This window comes from Herpailurus yagouaroundi, unplaced genomic scaffold, assembly GCF_014898765.1.
Source record: "Herpailurus yagouaroundi ecotype Mexico unplaced genomic scaffold, PumYag 190, whole genome shotgun sequence".
Classification (NCBI taxonomy): domain Eukaryota; kingdom Metazoa; phylum Chordata; class Mammalia; order Carnivora; family Felidae; genus Herpailurus; species Herpailurus yagouaroundi.
Genome location: NW_024412421.1, coordinates 25,477,111 through 25,487,954, shown reverse-complemented (window position 1 = coordinate 25,487,954; position 10,844 = coordinate 25,477,111). Strand labels below are relative to the sequence as shown.

The window sequence follows — 10,844 nt, the reverse complement described above, 5'->3', positions numbered from 1 at the left end:
CCTTCCTTCCTTCCTTCCTTCCTTCCTTCCTTCCTTCCTTCCTTCCTCTTTTTTTGGTGCCATGGTTCTTAATCCATCCCTCTTCCTTCCTTTTCCTGGCAGCTAGGAGATTCCCATTTTCTTCCGAGTTTACCTATGACTTTGAAAGGACTTCGAAGGAAGTCTTTTCAAGTTATGTTCTTTGCTGAAGAACATACATGTTGCTAGAACCTGAAGTTGTTGACTTTTGAGGCAGCCCATTCTTTGGATAATTGACCTTGTTCAAAAGGGACAAAGAAATTATACAGGGCACCTGCTCTGTGCTTATGTACATTATCTTGTTTAATGAGCACTGTTTCTAAGAGGTACATTTCATTTTAGCCCCCATTTTATTATGTAAAATTTCAAGCATACAGAGAAGTTTAAAGAAATTGTACATTGAAAAAAAATCATACATTGAACACTCACATACTCAATCACTGAAATTCTATTAATATTTTACTACACTTGCTTTATCACATAAAGCTGTTAGCTTTTTTTAAAGATATTTGTTAGTTTTTTTTAATGTTTATTTATTTATTTTGAGAGAGAGTGCACATGTGCTCATGCGAGTGGGGGAGGGGCAGAGTGAGAGAGGGGAGAGAGAATCCCAAACAGGCTCTACACTGTCAGTGCAGAGCCTGATGCTGGGCTTGAACTCACGAACTGTGAAGTCATGACCTGAGCTGAACACTTAACTGACTGCGCCACCCAGGCGCCCATGTTTTTTGTGTTTTTTAATATTTATTTATTTTGAGAGAGAGGAAGAGTGCTCACACGCGTGCTCGAGTGAGGGAGGGGCAGAGAGAGAGGGAAAGAGAATGCTGAGCAAGTTACGAGCTGTCAGGACACAGCCAGCCTCCATCTCATGAACCATGAGATCATGACCTGAGCCAAAATCGAGTTGGACGCTTAACTGACTGAGCCATCCAGGTGCCCCAAAGATGTTAGTGTTAAACACTTACTGTAAGCTGGGTGAAAAATTGTATTCCATGTCAATTTTAATTCATAGTTTTTATTATACCTACTAAACAAAACATCATCCTACTGCCAGAACTTAAAACAAACAAACAAAAAAAACCAACTCTTGCACCTTAGTAGAAAGCAACTGAATTTCCCTTCTTGAAGTTAGGAAAACCAGTGTCTTTCCTGAAGCCAGGTTGGCTTCATTTGGCCCTGGAAAGCCAGTATCCTTAGACTTTCCTTTTTCAGTTTCTCAAGATGTTTTTTTCATAGTTGTCTGGTTCTGGATGTGTTCTTTCCATTATTTTAAGTATCAGTTTACGTAACTTAAAAGGAATTCCAAATGCTTGAAGGTATACCAAACTTGGGAAATTGAGCTTTCTCCTGAGTGGCAGACCCTGCAGCAAAGCATGGCAATCTGAATTGATACATGTTGGAACTTTTGCTATTATACATGAGGGTTTAGCAATGCCACATAATGGTGATTTGTAGATTGCCTTGAGGTAGTGAGATAGATTTATTCTTTAAATTAATTAGAACATATAAGTAGGATGTAGCAAAAATGCAGAAAAATTGTTATTCTGAGCCAGTATCCTCCATCACCCAAAATAATTGTTTGTTTAATAATTTAGTTATAATAATAATAGTTTCTATAGGATGTTGTTAATCTTTTGTGAAATGTCTGTGTTTAGTTTACTTTTTAAAAAATTCCATTATTTCATTTCTCCATTGGGTGATTGAGAGATCAGTATTTTGTGATGATAAATTAATTCCGTTGACAAGCTGAAGTTTAGACATAGGTTTATTCTGTATTTCTTGGATTCAGAAGATGGCTGTCAGGTGAAAGTTTCTAAGTCAATTTAGTATGATTGGATATATGTTAAAATGCTTTGGTGTTAGTAATGACTCCTTTTTGCCAGAAGGCGTTTAAAATGTAGGGTTCTGGGTTATTTTTTCTTTGATATGTGGTTAGGTTACAAACTAGAATACTTGTGAAATGATGCTACTTGTTAAGGCAAACAAACTCATTTATATAAAATGTATTTATATAACATTTATATAATATTTCTCCCCAATGGTTAATTTCTTTCCTTGCAGCACTTTTTTTTTTTATAATTTTTTTTTTATAACATTTATTTATTTTTGAGACAGAGAGAGACAGAGCATGAACGGGGGAGGGTCAGAGAGAGGGAGACACAGAATCTGAAACAGGCTCCAGGCTCTGAGCTGTCAGCACAGAGCCCGACGTGGGGCTTGAACTCACAGCCCTCACAGACCGCAAGATCATGACCTGAGCTGAAGTCGGCCGCTTAACCAACTGAGCCACCCAGGCGCCCCTCCTTGCAGCACTTTTGAATTCATCATATTTCTAGCAGAAAAAAAAGAAAGTAAATTCAACCATGGAAAATGTTTGCTATCAGCACAGAAACAGATTATTCAAGAAATAGTTGTGTGTATGGTTTTTTATTTTTTATTTTTTAAAATTTACATCCAAATTAATTAGCCTATAGTGCAACAATGATTTCAGGAGTAGATTCCTTAGTGCCCCTTACTCATTTAGCCCATCCCCCCTCCCACAACTCCTCCCGTAACCCTCTGTTTGTTCTCCATATTTATGAGTCTCTTCTGTTTTGTCCCCCTCCTTGTTTTTATATTATTTTTGTTTCCCTTCCCTTACATTCATCTGTTTTGTCTCTTAAAGTCCTCCTATGAATGAAGTCATATGATTTTTGTCTTTCTCTGACTAATTTCGCTTAGCATAATACCCTCCAGTTTCATCTACATGGTTGCAAATGGCAGGATTTCATTCTTTTTGATTGCCGAGTAATACTCCATTTTATATACATATATATATACCACATCTTCTTTATCCATTCATCCATCAGTGGACATTTGGGCTCTTTCCATTCTTTGGCTATTATTGATAGTGCTGCTATAAACATGGGGGTGCATGTGTTTCTTCGAAACAGCACACTTATATCCTGTGGATAAACACCTAGTAGTGCAATTGCTGGGTCGTAGGATAGTTCTATTTTTAGTTTTTTGAGGAACCTCCATACTGTTTTCCAGAGTGGCTGCAGCAGCTTGCATTCCCAATGCATATAGTTTTTGCAACAACATGTGGTCATTTTGCACATATTCAAACTAGTGATGCCCATTATTTAGTGTTTGTTTGTATTTGTGGGTTTTTTGTTTGTTTTTGTTTTTTTTTAAGTTTATTTTGAGAGACAGAGAGAGAGTGGGGTAGGGGCAGAGAGAGAGGGAGGGAGAGAGAATCCTAAGCAGTCTCTGCCTGGACAGTGGGGCTCGAACCCATGAACCATGAGATCATGACCTGAGCCAAAATCAAGAGTTGGGCACTTAACTGACTGAGCCACCCAGGTGGCCCAGTATTTGTGTTTTTAATTCTGCCCCACCCGCCCACAGCAAACTGATTAATTGGTGAGCAAACATTTAGTTATTCATTGTAATGAATTCTTAATATCCGATTTTGTCACACAACTTAGTTTAGAAAGTTAGTGGTTATTTTCAGGCTGTTAGGCCTATTCTGTTACTAATGGTTTATTTGTTGATGAAGGAAAGTATTTTGATTAAGGATGAATATATATAATACTTTTTAAAATTTTGGAGTCAGAAATCCATAGATGGTAAATTACTTTGTGCAGGTCAATTTGGTGAGCTTGTTTCTTTAACTGTAAAAGTGAGCAGTTGTAAGGAGTAAAGATTGAGTGAGATGTACTAGACTTGAAAGCATTTTGTAAACTGGAAACCTTTCTGTGGTTTATAAAGATCTCTACTACTTATCAGGATGTTCTGTGGGAGTTGGCAGATTATTTCATGTCAGTTTAGGGTTACTTGGAAGAATTATGGGTCTTTCAATTTTTGGAACAGCTTATGAACAAGTATTTAAAAATTATTTTTAGGGACGCCTTTGTGACTCAATTGATCATGCATCTGACTCAGCTCAGTTCATAATCTCACAATTCCTGAGTTTGAGCTCCGCGTCGGGTTCTATGCTGACAGCTCGGAGCCTGAAGCCTGCTTCAAATTCTGTGTTTCCTTCTCTTTCTGCCCCTCCCTGTTCACACTGTCTCTCTCTCAAAAATAAATATAAACATTAAAAAATGGGGCGCCTGGGTGGCGCAGTCGGTTGAGCGTCCGACTTCAGCCAGGTCACGATCTCGCGGTCCGGGAGTTCGAGCCCCGCGTCAGGCTCTGGGCTGATGGCTCGGAGCCTGGAGCCTGTTTCCGATTCTGTGTCTCCCTCTCTCTCTCTCTGCCCCTCCCCCGTTCATGCTCTGTCTCTCTCTGTCCCAAAAATAAATAAACGTTGAAAAAAAAAATTAAAAAAAAAAAAAATTAAAAATTTTTTAGATAATTTAAAGTAAGTATTCCCATTAATGTATGATTAATTTGATATTTGTATGTAAACTGGATTTGATTTAATATTTTGGATTAGCGTTTATAGGCTGGTTTTTATGTTAATGATAAGTTTAATGAAAGAGGCCTCTTGGTGTTATGTGTCTACACCGTTTGGCTTAACTTGAGGGCTTAGACCTATGTCTGTATTTGCTTTACACTTTTAACAAAGGTAATTATATGCAGTACCATTTCAAAACAGGTTCTGTGTTTATGCCACTATATCATCCTTATACCCTTTCTCCTTTGTTTTCATTTTGGGCAAATTACCTAATGTCTCTGGATTTAATGTTACACTGGAGATAAAACACAGAACAGTTCGATTCCTTGTTTAGTTCCTTTTGAAAAACCAAATTGGAATTCTTTTTAAAAATTGGTGGCAAAATTCTCATGGTCTTTTTTTTAGTTTGGATATGGTGTGAGGACAGAATTATTTCATAAAGTTCAAGGAGTGTGACTGTTAAGGTTTTTTGGTTTGTTTTTAAATAGTGTTTAGGGACGCCCAGGTGGCTCAGTCGTTAAGCACTGGACTTCAGCTCAGGTCCATGATCTCACGGTTTGTGGGTTCCAGCCCTGCGTCGGGCTTTGCGCTGACAGTTCACAGCCTGGAGCGTGCTTCAGATTCTGTGTCTCCCTCTCTCTCTCTGCTTCTCCACCACTCGCTCTCTTTCAAAAATGAGTAAATGTTAAAAAAAAAATTTTTTTTAAATAGTGTTTAATCATGAACCGAGGTCCATTTCATTCTCTGTAAGCACTAATTTTTGCAAGACTATTTGATAGTCTTCCCTTCCTGCAGAATTCTTGGGTCACATTTACTAGTGGTTTTCTAGTTATGTGGTACCTGCCTGACTGTTTGCCTACCTGTTTATTCTTTTTCTAATCCAGAGGTATTCTAACTTTAATAATGCAGCTTTTTAGTTCAGGAGGTTGTTTGTATTAAAACATGAATCAAATTATGCAGGCATGGGATTAGATCTTTTAGGTGTAGTATAAAGGTTTTGAAAATGAATCTTTTCTTTTTTTTTTTTTTTTTTTTAATTTTTTTTCAACGTTTATTTTTGGGACAGAGAGAGAGCATGAACGGGGGAGGGGCAGAGAGAGAGGGAGACACAGAATCGGAAACAGGCTCCAGGCTCTGAGCCATCAGCCCAGAGCCTGACGCGGGGCTCGAACTCCCGGACTGCGAGATCGTGACCTGGCTGAAGTCGGACGCTTAACCGACTGTGCCACCCAGGCGCCCCAAAAATGAATCTTTTCAAATTTTGTTAATATTTCTCTCTCTGTGGTTCTTAACTATATATAATGTGAAAAATCCGTCTGGGAAAAACATTATACTTAACATTAGAAAACCCACTTTATTTATTTATTTATATTAAAAATTTTTTTTAATGTTTATTTTTGAGAGAGAGAGAACACGAGCAGGGGAGCAGCAGAGAGAGAGGGAGACACAGAATCCAAAGCAGGCTCCAGGCTATGAGCTGTCAGTACAGAGCCTGACGTGGGGCTCAGACTCAACGACTGCCAAATCATGATCTGAGCCGAAGTCGGATGCTCAACCGACCGAGCCACCCAGACACCCCTAGAAAATCCAGTTTAAATTATTGGTTTAAATAATGAGAAAGTAAGCCACTTGATTGTGTTACATGCTATTGTATTTCATAAAGATTTTTGTATCATAGCATAGTGACATATTATGGTTGACTTTTTTCTTATTTTTAAGGATATGTTTTATTTATTTTGTATAGAAACAATTTTTTGAAAAGGAAATGTGAAGTTTCTGAATGAAGTATATTATACTGATAGATTTTTCTAATGTTGAACCAGGCTTCATCTGTTGTTTTTGATAGCACAATTTAATTTGCCATAATTTTACTTAGAATTTTTGAATCAGTGATCATTAGAATTTCAGGACAGATTTATAAAATGAAATTTTTTGAAACTATAATTGATAAGAATATTATAAATAATAATATTAATTGTACCTTGGAAGAAACACATCCTAAGAGATGGCTTGTAAATCTGTTGCCAACAAAACTTGGTTAATTAATATTAGGCATTTGTGATGCAATTAATAGTAACATTTCCAAGGTGATATTACTGGTGGTGGTCTGCAAGGAACTTAGAATAAAGGGGATTCAAAGAGAAGGAAGAATCAGTGTGTTTTAAAGCCATGGCTAGTGGGAAGAGCTGCCCTGAGTAGCTGACATTAGTATTCATGGCAAATTGAGGTTTTTAGTGAAATGTCTGCATTCATTTAGATTTGTTTTTGAGAGAAATAGGAAGTTCCTGAAAATTATGGGTTTGGATAATGGCATGGTAAAATGATTTTTGTGTTCAGTGTAGATTGACATAAGGAAAATATGAAGGAGCTCATTGAGTAAGCTGCTTTTATAATTCAACTGTGAAGTAAAGACCTGGACAGTGGTGGTCTAGTAGTGATGGAGATGGGATTGATGGGAGTCTCATTAGCTAGGAAACATTTAGAGTACTTCTGTACATTTATTTGAAAATTTTGGGTAAATACTGTTTATTTCACGTCCAAAACTTAATGATGGGTGCTGGGAATATGGTGATTTTCATACCCCTCACCTCCCACTCTTGAAAAGACATGCTCCCTGCTCTCATGGAATTTACCATCTAGTGGAAGAAGTGGCCATTAAAGAATCCACAAAATAAATGGAAAATTAGAGCTATGAGAAGTGCTGTGAAAGATAAGTATGTGGACATTTGATTAATCAGAGTCAGGAAATATTTTCCCGAGGAAATGATTGAGCTGAAGGAACACTAAGGCTTAAGCAGGTGACAAGAAGTCAAAGTTTAACTGTTAGGCTATCTCCAAAAATACATAATTCTTAGCTTGTATTGAATTTGAAATGACAGCCAGGTATTTCAAGCAATTTCCAGTAAGAGGATGTAAATTTGGAACTGCATCTTGAACTGAATCTAAATTTTAGTCATTGAGCTTAAAAGGCTGTAGTTGGAGGTATGAAAGTGGTTGGAGCCTCTTAAAGAATGTGTAAATAGAAGAGTATGATTGCAAGGACTGAGCCTGGGGAATACTCACAATTGAGGGTTGGAAAGAGGCTTGTGAGGGAATTACAGGCAACAAAAGGAGTGGTTGAGAGTTAAAAGAAGATTTAGAAGAGTTTAATTGTGGAAACCAAGGAGGGAAATTTTAGTTGTGGGAACCAAGGAAGGAGAAATTTGAAAGGAGGTGGTAGTGGTAGTAATCAGTAGGGTAAATAGCGGAATAGTTAAGGTTGATAACTGAGAAAGAGCATTACTTTTGTCAAATTGAGATAGAACAGTTTCTATAGAATCCAAATTTGGACTCTTTGAGACTTTTAGTCTATTTCAGAAGTTTGTTAGAGGCAGGAGGGGAGACTATCTGGAAGGAGGATATCCTAGTTAAATAAAGATTTTTCACGATTAAGGAAATAAGTTTATTTTAGTTTAAGAGGAACCAATAGAAGGTGAAAGATTGGACGTGCTGGAGAGGAAGAGGATGAATATAAATGCTTATACAAGAAGAAAGGGGTGAGCAGATTCAAATCAGTTTGGTAACAGAAAACAAGATATATAATTTTTTTGAAGTACTAAAAGGCTATACCCCTGGACTTTACAAATCTTACCAGTTCCCAAGAGAGTTGATATCTCAGGTTTAACTTACGATCCACAGAGTAAAGATTATTCTGCTTTTCTTCTTTTTTTTCCTTCCTCAGAACTGTTTCATTCTGAAGTTAAATTTCAGCAAAAGTAAAAAGATGTTTAGCTCTATTGTCCAAAATAATTGTGTAGCTACTTTCTAAATTGTTATAGTGTTAATATTGCAGAGTAGTTTTGGGGTGAATCCAAACCCTGGAGTCTTTGCACCCCACAAATAATGCCTGGGTGATCTCTTAAGAAAGTAGACAAAAAATGGCTTAAATGCCATTCTGGAATAGATCCAGAACAGTTGGGAAAAGCACCACAAGCAGCTCCTGTAAAGAGAAATTGTAGCTTTAGGAATGTAAAATGTCAGGATCACTAAGAGTAAACATTCTGGATCTAGCTAGAAGTTTTTCAGTACATTATATAATACCTAAACTTTCTCAGTGCGTCTCCTGATTTTGTGTCTGTGTAGAAGGACCTAGCTTTGGGGGGCTCTAGGGACTTAGTTGGTTAAGTGTCCAACTCTTAATTTTGGCTCAGGTCATGATCTGACAGATTGTGAGCCCTGTGTCAGGCTCTGTACTGACAGCATGGAGCTTGCTTGGGAGTCTCTCTTTCTTCTCTCCCTCTGCTCTCGCTCTCTCTGTCTCTCTCTCGCCCATGTGTGTGTGCATGTGTTCTTCTCTCTCTCTCAAAAAATAAATAAATGCATACAAAAATAGTAACCATTGTAATGAATGTGAAGTGATATCTTATTGTGGTTTTGATTTATTCCCTAATGATTAGTTTTGTTGAGCATCTTCATGTGCGTATTGACTATTTGTATACCGTCTTTTGATTTGTATACCTTTGTTGGAGAAATGTCTATTTAAGTCTTTGCCTATTATTAATTGGGTTGTTTTTGGTTGTTGAGTTGTAGGAGTTCTTTATATATTCTGTATATTAACCTCTTATCACATAAATAATTTGCAAATTTTTTTTCATCCCGTGGGTTGTCTTTTTCACTCTGCTGATTGTGTACTTTGATGCACAGAAGTTTTTAATTCTGATGTATTCCAGTTTATTTTGTTGTCGTTGTCTGTGCTTTTGGTGTCATAGCCAAGAAATCATTGCCAGATTCAATGTTATAATAAATGTTTTCCCCTTTGCTTTTTTTTATAAGAGTTATATAGTTTTAGCTCTTACATTTAGGTCTTGGATCCATTTTGAATTAAACTTTGTACTTGCTGCTGTACAATAAGAGTCCAGCTTATTCTTTTGCACGACGATATTCAGTTTCTTTAATACCATTTGTTGAAAAGACTGTCCTTTCCCCATTGAATGGTCTTGGCATCTTTGTTGAAAATCATTTGATCATATATGCCCAAGTTTATCTCTGGGCTCTTTATTCTTTCCCATTGGTCTATGTGTCTTTATGCCAGCAGCACAGGTTTTGTTTGTCGTTGTTGTTGTTGTTTGTTTTTTGTTTTTTTGGAGGGGAGGGGCAGAGGGAGAGAGAGAATCTTAAGCAGGCTCCACACTTGGCACTGAGCCTGACATGGGGCTCGATCCCACGACGCTAGGATCATGACCTGAGCCAAAATCAAGTGTCGGGCGCTCAACTGACTGGATCACCCAGGCGCCCCAGCACCAAAGTTTTGATTACTATAGCTTTGTAATAAGTTTTGAAATCAGTAAGTGTGTTTTGGCTATTCAGGGTAGGGTCCGTTGGGATTCTATATGAATTTTAGAATGGATTTTTCAAAAAACATTATTGGGACTTTCATAGGCATTGCGTTCAGTTATAGATCTCTTTGGTAGTATTGACTGCATTAAGTCTTCCGGTCTGTGAACATGGCATGTCTTTCCATTTATTTGTGTCTTTAATTTCTATCCAGAATGTTTTGTAGTTTTCAGTGTGTAAGTCTTTCTCCTCTTTGGTTAAGTTTATTCCTCTGTATTTTTTTTTTTTTTTTCTTTTTGATGCTGTTGTAAATGAAATCATTTACTTAGTGTCATTTTCATATCATTCGTTCTCCTGGGTTTTTAACTCTCAAGCTTGTCCACACTGAGCCTGGAGCAGTCATCAATTACAATTCCTGTATTCTCCTGAGTACTGGTTCTAGCAGTGGTCTCCTCCTGGGCTTCAGCTTCCGGTAAGCTGTGATTCTCTGTACTTACCTGTCTCTCCAATTTTTTTCTAATGCTTATTTTGAGATAGACAGAGACAGCAAAGGAGGAATACAGAAAGAGAGAGAGAGAGAGCGAATCCAAAGCAGGCTCCTGGGCTCTCAGCGCAGAGCCCAACACAAGGCTCAAACTCATGAACCTTGAGATCATAAACTGAGCCAAAGTCAGAGGCTTAACTGACTGAGCCACCCAGACACCCCTGTCTCTCCAAATTTTGGCCAGAGTTTATCCTGTGACTTCAATTCTCTGATAGATGTAAGAAGAATTGTTAATTTTTAGTTAATCTTTTTTCTTGTTGTAAAGATGGGAGTGATGATTTCAAAGCTCTTTACATAGCGACCTAGAACCTGGAAGTCTCTTAGGCTCATTTTGTACTATTTTCTAATCCTTAGCTCTACAATCAACCACTTCTCCAAGGATCTCTTTGCTTTTAGTGGAGAATGGTATTTAGAAGCCAAGGTCCAGGTGCTAAATGTGCTCAATGCTTCTGAAGTGTTACTGCTTCAACAGGCAGAGCCAGAAAATGTATAAAGTATATGTGTGTGTGTGGGGGGGGGGGTTTTACAAAAAAACTCCATTTAGTATATATAGTTTCCAAAACTATGGATTAGAAAACAGACAAC

At 37.5% G+C, this 10,844-nt stretch overlaps 1 protein-coding gene across 3 annotated transcripts in view; it reads left to right on the top strand.

The window, feature by feature from the left end:
- Window positions 1-10,844, top strand: part of GLG1 (golgi glycoprotein 1) — a 153,285-nt gene that overhangs the window by 17,284 nt on the left and 125,157 nt on the right. The gene's annotated exons all lie outside the window — the stretch shown is intronic.